Here is an 18,224-nt window from a genome sequence, read left to right as displayed (position 1 = left end):
CAGCCAAGTGTCCATCAACTCATGAATGCATAAAATGGGACATATCCATGCAACAGAGTATTGTTCACCAATAAAAGCAAAAGATGTATTGATGTCTCAATAGCCCTTTGCAGCTGTAATAAGTAACCTCGTGGCGCTATGCTATGCGTATTTATTTACAAAACTTATTCCACCGTACACATTATTTACAGTGAATTTAGACTTACAGTCATGTCTGAGGGGGGAAAAGCAGAGGTTGCACCCTGCCTTTGAACTGTTCTGCCAGCTGGAAGCATACCATCATTGTCTGCTCCCTACATGACAGCCAAATGAACTACTTAATAGACACTCAGACAACTTCATGTGTCCAGGACGTTAAGGGAGAGTAAGGTGGAAAGGACTGAAGCACAGGAAAAGGATCTGCAAGGAAACCCCAAGATGCAGAGCTTCATTTGTATCCCTGACTTAGACCTCCCAGGCCATGCTTGGAGCCTTCCCTTCACTATTCTGATTCCTGGATCATGTGGTCATGTGGTCCTCTGGGGACTTTTTACTTAGTAATCTACATCTGAGCTGGGGGAAGAATAGTCTTCCTCTCCAATGACAATGCACGTTATCAGGAAGCAGCTTACAGACAGAGGACAATGTAACATTAATATTGAGAACGGGGTGGAGAGGCGGGGGGCTACATAGTTTCTTAACAAGAGAGCCTTCCTTGTTAAAATTATAGTCTTTCAGGAATCTCAGCTAAGCATGATGGCTCAGATTTTAGCAGCCTTTAATATTTTCTGTTATAATGAATAACATGTCAATAAATTAATTTGGGTTCAAGAAACTAACAGGATTTCAGGAGGGCAACGGGGAAGATAAGTCTGCAATGAAGAGCTAGCTATGTTCCTCCCTTACGTCGCAGAGAAAAGAGGGAGAACTATTACTGAAAAAAATTAAAAAGGAAGAAATATCAACATCAATTTTAAATGCCTCACAGCCTCAGATTCGGCACAGTGATTATCCTTTTTTAAAAGGATATGTACAGTAGTAACCGCTCTTTAATACCATCTCTCAAGCCAAGTCAACACTAGTTTGAAGAATCTCCTGGTATGTCATCAGCAGAGGGAAGCAGGGAGTGGAGAGCACTTGGAAGAACCAAGAGGGTGAGTGACTCAGGCCATTGCTCCCCGCCAAGGGAAGCAGCTACAGATGCCAAAACATCCCATTTTAGAAGGCTGCACAAAAGTGTGTGCCTCTCTGGACCACGCAGCAACTCATCAGAAGCCCAGGATAACTTCCCAGTTGAATCCATACATTGGTCACTTCCCCAAGAAGAACAAATTAAATCCAGTGGTGAATAGGATTGGCTCCCAGAACACAGGTGCAAGTCAGTAGCCTTGTGTGATATAAATGCACCTACTCCTAGCATCAGACGCTACACATGCACCAACATTTGCCACCCCTCCATTTTACATGAGGAAAGTGAGACCCAGAAAGATCTGCTCATTTGAACCCCTCTGGAGCAGAGCAGGGATGAGACCCAGGCCTCCTGCTCCATGAGGCCAGTGTCTTTCCATGAGGACCCCAGCTAGAAGGAAGGTTTCCAGTTTTATTTAATCCAGCAATCCCTACCTGGTAGCTATTGGTGGGAACAAAAACAAGAGGTTGACCGGAATCCTCCCAGCTTTTCCCCTAACTCACTCATATTCACCTTTCAGCATCTCTTTACCTCAGAGAAGTTTTTACCAGACCCTATTAGAGCATTAGCTACTGTTGGTATTACTCAGAAATGCTTGGCTCACCTACTAATCTATAGGCTCCCTGGGGTGACCTCTATTTTCCTCATGCCTGATGAGCACAGAAGGTCTTCAGCAACATCCTCTTCGTTAACCAAAAAGGCACCTTCAAATATGAAATTTGTATTTTATTACATACCACTCAAATTGAAAACACGACTGCTATTTAGTAACCCTTAATCCAAGATATCTGCTTTTTTTCTTTACTTTGAAATCTCTTTCAGTACAAGGATGTGGCAGTTTCTCCTGCCTCCAGCTACCCTGGAATAAGTAAGCAATCCTTGAGGACCTAACATAACTTTGAGGACCGTCTTCCTGTTACTAGGTTGCCAAAAATATTTGGGAGTTGTTTCGCAATCAAAAGTGAAATTTTGGTCATTCCTCCCACACCAAATGTTTCACTAAAATCAAAATGTACAGCCTGCTGCCACTCAGTTTCTATGCCTTTGTTAATACCAAAAAAAAAAAAACAACAACAACCTTAAACTATGATTTGGCATTGAAATGAAATCCATGTGAATCTTGTTTAAATAGCAATCAAATGCAATCAGTGAAGGCCCAACGATGACTATAAGGAAGTGATGAGGTTATGAACAACGTGGACCAAATTCACTCATACTCAGGCTATGAGAACAAGGTGACTGATGCAAATGGGTTGTCATTTTAGGCATTTTAAAATGTGAATACCGAGCACATCTTGGAATCAACTAAGTCAGTAACACCAAAGTTCTTCCCACTAGCTATAGAGTCTCCGTGTTACTAATGAAGATGAACACCTGATTAGATGCACGTTTTGATTAACAGCTCCAGCTCAAGACACGGAGAAACTGAGTGAGCCAGGTGAGGTCTGCCTTCATCAGAAATCCTGCAAAACACAGCTTATTTCCTTCATTTCAGGTGCTTGGTCAACATGCAGCACAAAAATAAGAGCATATTGGTTTCCCAGTCCCTTAGATCTTATTGATCATGATTCTGTGACTTTACCCTTAGACCTTTCTGATCATGATTCTGTGACGTTACTGATGTATGCCTCAGGTCACAGCCTCAAGCTTGATGGAAAGGGCTGTCTCCCCAAATTCCAGCCGCGTGTTAAAACATGCTGGGCTTGCAGAGTTCAACAAACAATACAGCAGACTTATCCAACATTAAGATCCAGGACATGGTGGGCCCAGCTACTTCCACTCAACCCATCTCTGTTAACTTTCCTCATCTAACCAATAATACGGGACCACAAGAACCGAGAATATCCAGATTTGACATCCTTAGCAAAAGACGCGGAATCACAGCCTGAGAATAAACTCTGTCATTGTATATACATTTCAACGGTGTCCGTCTCATCTCCAAAAAAGAGTACCTGCAAGGATTCAAGCTAGAAGAGATGATGTACTAAGCTGAAGGCCAGAATAAGGCATTGCTTGCGGGAAGGAGGTAGCATCCCCAGCCTTCATCTTTCCTTCTGTCTTTTGATAGAATGCAGCACTAGCGTAAGGGGTGGTGGGGGAGAGGAACTGGGAAGCTCGGTGTTTCTGCTCTGGTTTTTACTTCCCTTCATGGAATCCCTTCCTTTTTTCTTCGGCGTTCCTGCAGGAGCTCCTCACGCGTGATGAGTCAAAAGCCATCAGTGATCTTTGGCCAAAACTGCAATTATGGAGCTGCCAATGCCAAAACCCAGTCCCACTTCTAAAACAGTGCACTTTAATTTGTACTGTTCCTCCAGACTGAACACTCCTGGAAATAGAAGTGAGAATTTTCCAACCTGCAAATAATTCTTCTGAAAACGTCCAAGTCATTCTCACTGGCTACCCCAGTTAGGCCCACTTCACACACGTAGCTAATTAGGGCACATGATGTTGTTGTGATTGTGGATGGAGACACTAAAAACTTACCTGCCCACAAAATTCCATCCAGATGGAACATTTTTCTTTAGTATCTCCCACCTCCAATAAAAAGTCACCATCTTGGATTAGAAAATAAAACCTAATATAGCAATTAGGTCCTTCAAAACTAACCAGGACCTATCTACCACATCACCCCTAAATGAGCTATGACTTCATAGACGGGATCCACATTTTTCTTTTAATATTGAAAAGCAGACCAACATAAGCTGCAAGGTCAAGAGGGAAACTCATGTTGCAATATGGTTTCAGGAATCTCAGCGAAAACATTTTTCCCTTCCTAATACACATACAGTTAATGTGAAAACCCTTTTCAACATTGTCCATGGAGTTCTTTCATGGTCTTAATTAACAAGTCTTAAACTTCCATCCTATTGCTTCAGATGGTATGCTACTGAAATAAGTATTTCTTTTCCAATTAATTGGCTTAATTCATCCGCCTCCACCTCTCCATTCACAAAGAGGTAGAAAATAGTAACCACTAAACCTAAACAGCAAAGCCTACTCTGGTTAGAGCTCCCCACGCTAGTTCTCCTGTTGCAGCTGCTTCTTATCTAGCTGGGAGCTGGGTCTGCAAAAGCTTGATTGTGGGCTTTTTACCTGTATGGTTTCAGTGAAGAATAAAGAACAATGTTTGACATTTTTATACTTGAGAAGAAAGCAAGAGCAATTCTCTCTACCTTTTCAAGTATAACTGAAGAGAAGAGGAAAAGAAAACCCACAAGTTAACTTCTAGAAAAAAAAATTTAATTAAGTTCAAACTTTAAAGCATTTCTATAAGCTTATGAAGACTCTGAACCAGTCCCAGCCCATGGAAGTTTATAAAATATAATTTAAAAAATACTGAGAACCCTTCCGCACAAAGATTATCTACTGCAAAGAATATTCATAGAAAAAAATAGAATTAAAAGAAATAATTGGCCAGGTGCCGTGGCTCACGCCTGTAATCCCAACACTTTGGGAGGCTGAGGCAGACTGATCACGAGGTCAGGAGTACCAGACCGGCCTGGCCAACATGGTGAAAGCCCATCTCTACTAAAAATATAAAAATTAGCTGGGTGTCTCTACTAAAAATATAAAAATTAGCCGGGTGTGGTGGCAGGCGGCTGTAATCCCAGCTACTCGGGAGGCTGAGGCAGGAGAATCGCTTGAACCCAGGAGGCGGACATTGCAGTGAGCCAAGATCACGCCACTGCACTACAGCTTGGGTGACAGAGCTAGACTCCATCTCAAAAAAAAACAGAACGAAAATAATAATAATTATAAGAAAAATAAAATAACTAAACTTCCTTGCAGCTGGGTGTGCTGGCTCACACCTGTAACCCAGCACTTTGGATGCTTCCTCTTGAGCCCAGGAGTTCAAGACCAGCCTGGGCAAAATAGGAAGACAGCATCAATACAAAAACATTTTTAAAATCAACTGGGCATGGTGGCGTGCACCTGTGATCCCAGCTATTCGCAAGGCTGCAGTGGCAGGAAGGTAGAGGCTATTGTGAGCCTCTACTTGAGCCTCCACTTGAGGCCTGGAGGTATAGGCCATTGTGAGCCGTGATAGCGCCACTGCACTCCAGCTTGCGTGACAGAGCGAGATCCTCTCTGAAAAATAAATGAATATACTTCCTTGTCCAGTAAAGGATTTTTGAGCCATCAGCACCAACATACACAAAGTGGAAATGTTTAAACCCCAACAGAATTCTATTTTTTAAAAAGTCATTGGTGTAATTGGTGAAGAATATCTCATTCTTCATCTCATTTTCTTTCACAAGCTCAACAATAATACATTAGAGAGTATACCCAGGAATCTAAACACATATCATGGAAAATAAAATATTTTTCTCAAATGCTCACCAACCACATGAGTAATCAGGGAAGGCAAAATGAATTCTGATGGTTTAAAAGGTTAAAATACTGAGAAGAATGCTTGCTTGCATGAAACAAAATAATCACTTCTCTCATCATCAAGCATGTACGCTTCTCCCATACTTCCCACCACCTCCCCACACACATTCTCGTTAAGTCCTGCATTTCATCAACATACTTCCTTTCTAAATACTTTCAAAAGGTTTAGGATAGCATTTCACCACCTACCTGGGTCCTTCTTTTCCCCATATCCTCATTCTGCCCATAAATTATAGCTAAATTCTCAACCCAACTACTTAAATATATAGTAGCTGCTGAATGTTTAGTTACTTAACATGTGTTCTCATGTTCTTAACCATGAAATGTCTCAGGGATGACACTCAAATACTGCTTTAAGAAAACAGTCTACCTATCTTTTCTTCTGATATAAAATATTACAATTACTGCCAGGGAATGGTGGCTCACACCTGTAATCCTGGCACTTTGGGAGGCTGAGGCAGGCAGATCACAAGGTCAGGAGTTCGAGAGCAGCCTAGCCAACATGGTGAAACCCTGTCTCTACTAAAAATACAAAAATTAGATGGGTGTGGTGGCAAGCACCTGTATTCCCAGCTACTTGGGAGGCAGAGGAAGGAGCACTGCTTGAACCCAGGAGGTGGAGGTTGCAGTGAACCGAGATCACGCCACTGCGCTCGAGGCTGGGTGACAAAGCAAGACTGTCTCAAAAAAAAAAAAAAAAATTACAATTACTTCAATAGGAATAACTTGACCACTACAAGCTGGTCACTACAAGCATCCAGACGTTGTTAGAGCAGAACAAACAAAATCAAGCAAGGCTCCTGGAGATCAAGACAAAACGATGGCTCCACATCCCCTCTCCCAGAGAAGTGGGTTAGGTACACAGATGCATCAACCAAACGCGTAAAGGAAGAAAGGAAGAAAGAAAAAAGCCACACCAAAGCCTACTAATCTGCCCTGCAAACCCAGAAAATCATAAGCATGTTAATTGAAACCAGAATCTGAGAAAGCCAAGCAAACTTAAAAGGGGTGCAAACATTTATAACAAGAGGAGGCGACTCATGGATTTAATTACTTCCACTATATATGACAATTAAGAATAAATGGTGGAAAACCACAAAACAGCAGACAGTAAAGAAAAAAGTTAAATGCTGATTGTCATTAGTGTTAACTGGAGTTTCTAACACCTGCTATAAGCTACTGTGTAATAAAAAATGAATTACTCTCTTAATGAATAAATGAATATCTTAATGGAAGCCAGGATCTTTGGGAAGCCCATTTAAACTATTTTATGCCACAAAAGTAACGTTCACCAAATAGATGCTTTAATGCGCATTTAACTAGATGAAAGATCCTGAACCTCTAAGCTTCCAATCTACATCTGACAACAGACTTTTATCGGACAGGAAAAATCACTGAATAATAATTCATTATTTCTAATACAGACAGTTGAATGACAACAAAACCACGAACACTTACGGAATGTATGTTTCATATATCACCACTCCATGAAAGAAAAGCTAACTTATCCCAAGTTGCAAACCTGGATAAGCAGCAGAGCAGAGATTCAATCCCAGGCAGTTCCCTTCCCAAGGCTTCATCAGTGTGAGCCTTCTGGTCCACCCAAGGCTCAATGACCCAGTAACAGACTCCTAGCAACCCAAGGGCTGTGCTGAACTACAATGTTGCCCATGTAACTCTAAGAAAACGTAAGAAAATGGAATTCTTCCTCAGAAAATTTCCATCTAAGAGGAATAAAGTCAAAATCTGTATTTTAAAGGAAGCAAACTTATAAAAGCTAGAAAATGTATAAAATGCACGTATGGTCTTATTTTGGTCCCAGCAATGGGAACGAATAATATTAAATAAATTAATATGTTTAATTATGAACTGAATTTTAGTTGAAAATTCCAAGAGGTTGAATTACTTTTCCATATACTACTTCCTATCAAAAGCTCTTTCTCAATTACACAGGAAAGGATGGGAATACAGTAACTAGACCAAGATCAATGAGTAAGCTCAAGCTCCAGATTTTCAATTAGAGGACAAATAAATTAACAACGGTTCTCTAGCTGAGGTGCAACTCGTAATTGACAGCAGATCACCCCAGGTTTCCATATCAGAGTTGGGTAGCCGGAGGTACCAACTTGGTGAATTTTTGTACTTCCAAAAGAGATTCAGGTACACATCCCTGCTTAACAATATTAAACTATGCTGCGTTCCTAAATCTGCTCCAGCACCTCTTGAAAAGACCTGGAAAGACAAGAAACTTATCTACATATATAGATAAGCAGCATACAATCAGTCTCAAAAGCTTAGAAATGAAGAAACTATACTAGAAGCTTCTAACAAGCATCACAGGAAAGCAGTAGGAAAACCTGCCAACTATCATTCCTAAGCCTAGAAACCAGCTGCTGCATTAAAAAAACAAATTACACTGATAACTGATATTTAACATGCATTATATGATTTTGCAATAGCAGCAAACTTACTTCCCTAATTCAATTAAGCTTGTCAAAAAATTAAAATCTTCAACTATCCACACAAAAGAATGATCATAATCCAAAACAGCAGGTAATGCAATGCCTTCAAAACGTTTTTTGATATTTTTATTATTATTAATAGCATTTTCACAGAATAAGCTATTAATAAAATTACATTTCAGTTGATGTTCATAGAATTACAATAAGAAATTATTACAGAAAACTTCATACAAGTAAGAGACAACCTGGGATTAAAATTTTTTCCTGGGTGGAAATCTATAAAGAAGGTAAAATAAAAAGCTGTGCATCAAATAATCTACATACTCATGGTAAGAAATAGTCATAGATCATTTGTTTCTACAATCAGAGACTGAGGAATGGGAATGTTTTGGACTTAAACTGTGATGCTTGCACAACCTTACAAACAGTTAAAAAAAAAAAGAATTGTACACTTTAAATGGGTGAACTGTATATGGTAAGTGAGACATAGCAATACAGCTGCATTGGTTTTTTTTAAACCAGAGAGCTCAGACTTTAGTAGGACTCTCAGTCACGTTTTTTAATTCCATTTTTCATTACATCAGCCGAGTCTGACAAAGCCACACACACTCCACATCCCAAGGTAAGCAAGCAGGGAAATTCCTATATGCCAGAGTGTGCTTTATCTAAGTTACATGGAACATGACAGAATGTTAGAGAGGAAATTATACCACTCAAGCACCACCCACTGAATAAAAATAACAGAATTAGTAAACATCTCCCTCTTTCATCTACTTTCCAAAAACGCTTCAAGGGTCCACCACTACCATGAAAGTAAGTTTCACAGCCACCCTTGGAAACTTACCAAAAAAAAAAAAAAAAAATCACTACATACTCCCAAGTAAAACAGATTATCATGTACTTCCTTAAAATTCAAGAGAACTTTGCAATCAACACCCTGTCTGTCTGAAAGGGTGGCTCCCACTAACTCTCAGGTCCGGGTCCTCTCAGCAGGATCAGCAGCACCGAGCTTAATAGTCTGGAGCTATTTATTAAGTAAAAGGTCCTCCCAGGTAAATCTAAAAGTAGCATACATCAAAACCAATGTCTTGTAATCTAAGTCCAGGGCACCGAAGCTATTCTCAAAACAACTGCTTTGTTTTTTTAATCTAACAACTCACCACCAGCACTTGCTTGTCTAGCTGGCTTATAGTCTTGTGATCATTATGCCAAGATCAATGTACATTAGTCTAAACAATCTGATCTTAACCAGACCCTGCTTCTGTCAAAGATAACTGAAGAGCAACATTAACTCAGAGAACATCTGCTCAATGTTGGGGGACACAGTGACAGGATACCGGCTGCCCTTCCTCTCCCTCCAAAGACACCAAAATGGAACCACACTTAGCAGAGGCCTCTTTGACTGCACAATAGCCTAATTTTATAGCAAGAGACTATCATACTTTCAATACACATCCAACTCTTTAATGTAACTTCAATATGATTAGGGGCTAGGGAGGAGTTTTTAATGGGATATTCACCATCGTTGTATTCCACCAGCAATAATAATACACACTAAATTTGGTTACATTTGAAGAGAACTTAATGACACCCTTCCATCTGGAATTAAATGGGAAAACCCCAGAAATCACAAAACCAAAATTTGAAGAGCATGCTCATGAGCTTTTTTTTTTTTTAAATCCTTAACTAGGACTGTGAAGTAAAGCAGCCATTCACTTTTTTTTTTTTTTTTTTTTTTTGACGGAGTTTCATTCTTGTCGCCCAGGCTGGAGTACAATGGCACGATCTCGGCTCACTGCAACCTCCGCCTCCCGAGTTCAAGTGCTTCTCCTGCCTCAGCCTCCCAAGTAGCTGGGATTACAGATATGAACACCACACCCAGCTAATTTTTGTATTTTTAGTAGAGATGGGGTTTCACCACATTGGCCAGGCTGGTCTCAAACTCCTGACCTCAGGTAACCCGCCCAAAACACTGGATACCACAAAATGTCTCGGCCTCCCAAAATGTTGGGATTACAGGCCTGAGCCACTGCTCCAGGCCTAACCGTCACTATTTTACTTCCCAAGGACTCAGTAAAGGCGTCTTCAATCAAAGCACCTCAGTAATAATTTCCTAACTTAGTACTAGTACTAAACACCTAAATTATGGGTAAGTAACGACACAAAATAAAGAGGTGGAAAAGGTCAAGATGCATAATAATGTTCACTTTGAAGAAGAAGCTAGTTGAATAATTTTATGGAAAATTTTGCCAGTATAAACCACTAATTTTTCTATAATTTTAACAAACTAGAAAACTTAATAGAACTTAATAGAATACCCCCCATTAAAAATGTGTATATTCTGAATAAGCAATTCACTCCTTTTTATCATAAGGAGTTAATTATGAAGGTGCACTAAGCTCACTACTTTGTTACTTTCAACAGCACAGAATTAGAACAAACTAATTCTAATTAGTTTGAATTAGATACCCCAATGCTAGGTAGATGCTAATAAATTCTGGGAGGCAATGCAGGACAGTGACTGGGCTGACAAACCTGGAGCATCCAACCACCCTAGTTGGACAGTATTTAGTGTCTGCTCTGCCCCAGGTTTCCACCCTTGTGTGGGTAATCCCAGAGGCTAAATGGGCACAATGGGTGGGGAGAGGGATCACACTGCATACTGCATGGGAGACAATAGATGTTTACAATAAATTGCACAGAGGCCAAGTGGAGAGATTGTGGCGATTCAACTCAGCTTGCCCAGTGGAACACTCTCCACCCAATTACAAGGAAAGATGCAGAAAATTATTTAAAAGCCAGACTTTGACAGACTGAGCATGTGCAATGCTGCTCCAGGGATTGTTTCTGTTTTGTTTCTCGATGTTTTACCCAACTTGGTGAAGAAAAAGAAAAGAAAAATGGATACCACAAAATGGTAATAATTATCACTGTGTGGTATAAATGCTGTCCCCCCCCTTTTATTTTAGCAGAAAGCCCAAATGTTCTAAGATAAAAATATATTGCTCTCGTAAATCAAATACAAAATAGGGTATGGAACTGTACTCAACAGGACTTAAATAGGATTGAAATAATGAAAGAATATTCACTCTTCTTTCTACAGTTTGAGTCATGATCAGTATCACACACCCTCCCATAATATTAAACTATGTCATTTCATTTGTTTAAACATTTATTGAGTCTATCAATGCAGATACTATGTCATCTTGCCCTTAAGCGGGCACTACTCTAAACTCTGCCTTTCATCGATTTCTCTTTGCCATTTACTAACAATAAAGACTAAACCCACAATAGGTGGCAAACTTACTTGGCACCTCTTCAGTCACTGCTAGAGTACAGTATTACCCCCCACCAAGAAATTTTATATACAAATATAAATTATTCTGATGACAAAACAGAAGGTCCAGTCAATGAAGTGTGGGAAGCCTTGTTGAAGCATGACTCAGTACCTATAATATGGCAGGGTCATGACGGGTAGGCAAGGTTGCTGGCACATGCCTATCTTACCCTGGAGGCTGGGGCCTGTCCTAGAAACTGTGTCTACTTTCCTGTGTGTTGCAGAGAAGCTGAAAGCCCCTCTGCTTCTAGACCTTACATTTGCTGTTTCCAAGTAAAATCATAAGTATACATAAGAAAACTTTTTAAATATCTTCCACTCAAATGTGGAAGAGTAAAAAAGAACATATGGGAGGGAAAAACATTTATGTAAACAGTAGGTACATGAAGCAAGAAAAAATGGGCTGGGCAGCAGGCATTATTTCTGCATGAATTTTTTATACTTTTCCATCAGCTGGGAAACATCTCAAAACTGCACAGAAGAACCCATCAAAAAATTTTATGTAACAGTGAAAATAACACTTTTTCTATCACATGGGCAGGAAGGAGAGCGTGGGTATAAAAGAAAAGACTTCCTTTTGAATACAGTCTCTTTTGTTTCACTTCTTTTTAAAAGAGATAACTGTCCTTGGATATAGAAAGTGTATTAGCACCGCTTCCTGCTTCGAGGTGGTCAGGTCTTTGACCAGGTTTAAATTACTATGCAGAGAAAGACTCATCCCTTCCCAAGACACAGCTTGGAGGCAAACATTGTAATCCCATAGCTGACTTCAGGACTTCAGATAGGTCATAAGGCCAACTGAGTGTTATCTAAAACTATCTTACATTCACACTCACATTTTTCCCACTAAAGAGGAACGAGACACATTTCTGACCAGCAAACGACCAAGTAGGATTGAAATAAAGATCACGGCCTCAGCTTCATAAATGTAACTCTACCATCATGGCTATAAATGGGGCATAATACAGAACACCAGCAGGGCTCCTAAGTCCTAGGAATGAATGAATAAAAGTCTGTCCCAATATATTGTTTCATATATATCACCTCATGGGTTTCTCCAATATCCATCCACTACAAAGACCAGCCAAAGCAAGATGAGAGTAATCTTTATAAACTTGAAGGTTGGCATATCTAGTCAAGGAATCACAACTACTTTTCATTAGCACCAAACTGGTTGTTCATAACTACTCCCAGGTAGTAAAATACACACCCAACTAATGACAAAGTATCAAAAGTACAATGATGTCGCACAAGTCACAGATTGAGAATCAGGCTCAGAAATCAGCCCATTATTGTACCTGCCGTATGACCTCACTGGACATCAGCTTCCTTCATTTGTAAAGTAAGAACGAAAGAAGGTGCACACAAATTGGAAAGGCCATGCTCAGCACTTCACAGGCACCCCAAATTACTTGGCCCTTGTTCTTTAATAACTTTATAGACACAGCCCATTAGAACATGGCATCTGAGGCCGGGTGCAGTGGACAAAAATACAAATGTCAGTCGGGCATGGTGGCATGCACCTGTAATCCCAGCTACTGAGGAGGCTGAGGTGGGAGAATTGCATGAACCCAAGAGTCAGAGGTTGCAGTGAGACAAGATCACACCACTGCACTGCAGCCTGGGCAGCAGGGCAAGACTCCAATTCAAAAAAAAAAAAAATTAATGCCAAAGATCATAGAGATAAGAAGTGAAATATACTAACAGCAACATTGTCCTCCGAGTTTTTTCTCCCTGGTGAAAGAAATGAAACCTTGTATGGGAGCAGATAAACTTTAGAAGAGAGCTAACTGGGCCAGGCATGGTGGCTCACGCCTGTAATCCCACCACTTTGGGAGGCCGACGAGGGCACATCACCTGAGGTTGGGAGTTTGAGACCAGCCTGACCAACATGGTGAAACCCTGTCTCTACTAAAAATACAAAATTAGCCGGGTGTGGAGGCGCATGCCTGTAATCCCAGCTACTCAGGAGGCTGAGGCAGGAGAATCGCTTGAACCCAGGAGGCAGAGGTTGCGGTGAGCCGAGATGGCACCATTGCACTCTGGCCTGGGTAACAAGAGTGAAACTCTCTTAAGAAAAAAAAAAAAAAAAAGCAGAGCGGGTGGGGTAGGAGAGATAACTGTTCTTGCCCTATCTTTAGCAGTTAAGAGGTGCACCCTGGGAATACCTGCATCTTCTCTCTTTTTTATAAGAGACCGAGGTAGCCACTTTCCAGAGGTCCTCTAATGTAATTTCTGGTCCCAGGGCCAGTTTTTGCAACTTCCTCCTGATATCAGGGGCTGCCTGAGTAATATATTTATCCTTTAGGATTAGCTGTCCCTAGGCTGAATCAGGAGATAGAGAGGTGTGCTTTACTAAGGCCTCTCTTAGCCTTTCCAGGGAGGCAGTGGGATTTTCCCCAAATCCCTGGTCAATCATGGACAACTTAGTATAATTGAGAGGCCCGGTCCTAGTTCTAGGTAAGCCTTCCATTACGCACACCTGAAAGTGTCTCCGCTTCCAGTTTTCCACCTCGTCACTGGGATCCCATTTAAGGTCATCCATTAGTACTGCTCTTCCGGTTGGATAATGTTTGCCCCCTTCCCTGATGCTGTATGTGATGTAAAGCTCATCCCCAAATCTCTCTGCTGCTTGCAGAGCAGCCTGCTTCTCAGTGTTCGTCAAGGTCTTAATTCAAAAGTAACATAACCTCTCTCCAGGAGAGTTCAAATATTTTAGTGAAATTCTGAAAAGCCTCTATATATCTTATCAGGGTCATCTGAAAACTTGCCAAGATCCTCCTTAATTTGCTTTAAGTCCTGTAGGGAGAAGGGTAACTGGGCCTTACTGGGCCCAAATTCAAAGGGCATCTGCTGGAAGGGAAAGAGTGAGACTGGGCCTTGTTGAGAGCAAGAATTTTTAGGAGGGAGCAAGTGAGAGGCTGAAGCTAGATAGGGAGGTTGGGGTGGACCCGAGGGGCAGGGCTAGAGGGAGCTGGTTCCTCTGCTGGGAGTGCCTCTTTACTTTCCTGGGCTTGCCCCTTGCAGCCTTCCCTGAGACAGCAAACAAGAGGGCTGGATCAATCCTATATTGTCGGCAAAGGTCTGGATTGCCTTGCAAGGTATACAAAGCCTGCACATATGGGGCCTCAGACCATCTGTCCTCAACATCTACAGATTTGCCAAATGGTATCAAAATAAAATGGTTTCTTTCTGAGGCCAAGCCAGTCCTTTCTGTAAATCGTAATTTGGCTTAACTTTTGTGCAGAGGGCTACGACGCATTTTTCCTCCAGATTCTGAGAGTCAATGATGTCCCAATGGTTTAGGACACACTCCAGGGGAGTATAAGCTGGGAGTGGTGAAGAGAACTGGTTGCCCATTCTGAAAGACAGGGAATAGAGGTGTCCCTCATTCCCTTCCTTCTTTCAGCGAAAACTCAGGCTGTGACAGAGAAAGCGAGTAGCCTCCTTTCACTCTCCACTTCTTATCCCTGGGCCAGCCATAGGTACCACTGCAGTACATACCCATGAAGCAAAGAAAACCTGGAGAATAGGAATTAACTGCCCTCACCTATGCCTCCATTTCTCCCTGCGGTCGGCAAACTGAGTTCCCTGGGCCTGTTTACACCATGAAGCATGGCATCCTTCTGTGAGGTGGAGGGTTTGGTTGGCAGGACTTGGTCCTTCCTATTTACATTGTGCCTGTTGCCAGGCCTCGGAACCCTCAGACCTGGTTTTTCTTTCTAGGGCCTCTGCCTGAAGCTTGGAATCAAGTTTGGGACTGAAAAAGCATTTTAGAGGCTGTTTGTATCTGTGTAGAGTGTCTCAAATGTGCCCTCTCAAATCTGCAGTTCTCAGCCAGCAGGGGCCGTTCCTTCGTTAACTTCCGTATCAGAAACAGAGTTGGGAGGGGGGCCCTTCTCACTCAGAAAAGGAAAAAAAGAGAGAAACAGTTTAAGAGGCAAAAAGGGGAAAATTCAGGGGGGTGGGGGGAGAAAGCCCCTTGCTCAGTGCAAGTGGACCCCCCCCAATCCTTATGTCTTTTCCCAGTTCAGACCAGGTTGAATTCCTCGGGCAAGGGTTCCATTGGTGTGGCAGATGAGAAGTGCCCATCCATTGGCCCTGTAGGGTCTCAGCTACCACCATGGCTTTCTACCACCCACCTCCCCCATCGTGGCTGTTGGGCTCAGACCTTGCCTGCTGCAGGCGTGCATAGCCACCCAAGCTGGGAGAGGAAAGGACAACAGGAGGTGCCCTGAGCCATGAGTGCCTGTGTCTGTCGAGCTTTGGAGACACATACATGGCACCTCTAGGAACATCTGGTCTGATGTGCATCTTTGGCAGCTGAGCCTAATGCTCATTTTACTTAGTAATATTGCCAATGCCTAGAGGAAAACTCTTAACATTGTAAGGAAAGAGATAAGAGCCATTCAAACCTCTCTCATGTAAGAGAGAGAAGAGACAAGGTCTGGGGGTTTTGATCGGCAGTTAGGGTGGTTTAAAACTGCATGAAGGGAAGCAGAGCCTCTCAGCCGCAGGAAAGAGATGGCAGGGTTTTGGAAGAGAGGCAGGAAGAGAGACAGTTTCGCATTCGTTTACACTCACCCTGCAAGGAGGACAATGGAATCTTTCCCATTACACATTTAAGTGGAGTGATTACAAATAACAAATTGATTTTTATGTGTGACTTACTGAAACACACTCTGAATACTAAAAATAAGTTAACTCTTCTCTGGCGAGAGAACTTGCTAACCAGATCACTAAGTCTCCAATCCTGACTGCGCAACAGAATTACAGTGAGAGAGTGAAAAAATACAGTGGCTCACACAGGTAATCCCAGCACCTTGGGAGGCCAAGGTGGGAGGATCACTTGAGCCCAGATGGAGACCAGCCTGGGCAGCATGGTGAGACCTCATCTCTTAAATTTTAAAAACAAATGTAAAAATAACATGAAACGTACAGAACTGTATACTGCCAAATCTATTTTAAAAAAAAAGACTCTTGAATTTTACTAGTGAACCAATGCTAAATTAGAACACTGAAGGGGGTATGTTTTTAACAAGCTCCAGACAGTAGTGTTCAACATTGGGGAACATTCTTTCCCCAGACAAAACGGTTTCCCTACAAGACCCTTATTATATGTCATTGTACACAGGCATTTACAAGTATTGTCTTAAATGTAGAATTAAAATGTATACTCAAGCTCTAACTGTAAGTTAGCAAGCATTACTTTTTGAGTTTGACCAAAGTAGTTCATTCCAAAACATGAAAAGCCACAAACATTTAATCTTAGGTTCCTATTTTTAACAACAATATACAGAAATCTTCGCAATAGCGAAATATTACTGAACCATCAGTGTTGTAAAACACAAAAATAAATTAGTTAGGCTTGATATACTTTTCCTTCCCTCCCTCAGATTTCCCCACCTGTTTTTCAGTTTCAGGAAAAGGCAGCCACTGATCTCCACAGCACTCACCGGAATTATCTCTCTTCTGGGATGATAAAGGGGCCATGCCTTTATTTATTTATTTATTCATTCATTCATTCGTTCATTCATTCATTCATTCACCCTTGGAGACGCGTCTCTGTCACCCAGACTGGAGTGCAGTGGCACAATCTCAGCTCACTGCAACCTCCAATCCTCAGCTCAAGCAATCCTTCCACCTTAGCCTCTTGAGTAGCTGGGACCACGGGTACATACCACCACCTCTGGCTATTTTTGTGTGTGTTGTGTATAGAGATGGGGTTTTGCCCAGACTGGTCTCAAATTCCTGGGCTCAAGCAATCCGTCCCCCTGACTCCCAAAGTGCTGGGATTACAGGGGTAAGCCATCATGCCAAAGGGGCCATGCTCTGGAGGAGGAGATACAGAGCCTGCTCCAGCTGTTAGTCCACAGAAACACTGGGCAGCACATAGGAATGCTTAAGGCTTGAGGGGCACAGACAGAAAATCTGGGAGTCTCCAGCACACTCTTGCAGTGTGGACAGTGGACACTAGGAGAAAAGACACCCCCAGGGACACCTCAATGAATGTGGACAGGCAGGCAGAGAAAAGGGAACTGCAACAAGACCATGTTCACACAGAAGAGAACAAAGAATGAATGATGGCATCCCAGATGTGAAGGAAGAGCAGAGAACTTCTAAAACAGTCAAACCTGTCAAATGTGAAGTTCTAAACAGCACTATAGGAGGCTGACCTGCCAGAAGCAAGGTGACTCTGACATACCTAACATGGTCAAGTGAAAAATGAGGGGTGTGGGCCAGGAGCAGTGGCTCACACCTGCAATCCCAGCCCTTTGGGTGGCCGAAGTGGGCAGATCGCTTGAGGCCTGGAGTTCAAGACCAGCCTGGCCAACATGGTGAAACCCTGTCTCTACTAAAAATACAAAAATTAGCCGGGCATAGTGGCACATGCCTGTAATCCCAGCTACTTGGGAGGCTGAGGCATGAGAATCGCTTGAAGCCACAAGACGGAGGTTGCAGTGAGCCGAAACCAAGCCACTGTACTCCAGCCTGGGGGAAGGAGCGAGACTGTCTCTGGAAAGAAGGAGGAGGGGGAAAAAAAAAAAAAAAAAAATAGAGGAGTGTGGACTGAATATCCCCTGGGGGCCCATTCCAGTTCCACAAACCTAAAATCTATGGACTTTCAATTACCATTTATAAAATCAAGAGAGAAAGTAAGGCTGGTGAGTGTTTAATAATCTGCATCATGAAGAAATTAAATATACCCCACTGGTTTAATACCATTAATTTTTGAAAATTAAACCAATGAAAATAGCAATATTCATGAGTCTAGGTGGTATGATATGCAGTTATATTCCAGTTCTTTAAATGGCAGTAGTAGTTTTGAACAGGAACTAGAATCTCCCCAGGCCCACAGTACCCC

The 18,224-nt window shown here is 42.0% G+C and overlaps 1 protein-coding gene across 8 annotated transcripts in view; it reads right to left on the bottom strand.

Annotated features, from left to right (window-relative positions):
- The window catches only part of JARID2 (jumonji and AT-rich interaction domain containing 2), a 275,051-nt gene that overhangs the window by 167,324 nt on the left and 89,503 nt on the right, over positions 1-18,224 (bottom strand). For 2 of the 8 annotated variants that reach the window (XM_063812120.1, XM_063812123.1), the window contains exon 1: positions 1,773-1,872. The exons of the other annotated variants lie outside the window; for them this stretch is intronic. The gene's annotated coding sequence lies outside the window, so the exon portion shown is untranslated. Of the gene's footprint in view, positions 1-1,772; positions 1,873-18,224 lie in introns of those variants that run through there. 8 annotated transcript variants of the gene reach the window in all.

This window comes from Pan troglodytes, chromosome 5, assembly GCF_028858775.2.
Source record: "Pan troglodytes isolate AG18354 chromosome 5, NHGRI_mPanTro3-v2.0_pri, whole genome shotgun sequence".
Classification (NCBI taxonomy): domain Eukaryota; kingdom Metazoa; phylum Chordata; class Mammalia; order Primates; family Hominidae; genus Pan; species Pan troglodytes.
This window is presented reverse-complemented; position numbering and strand designations above follow the sequence as displayed.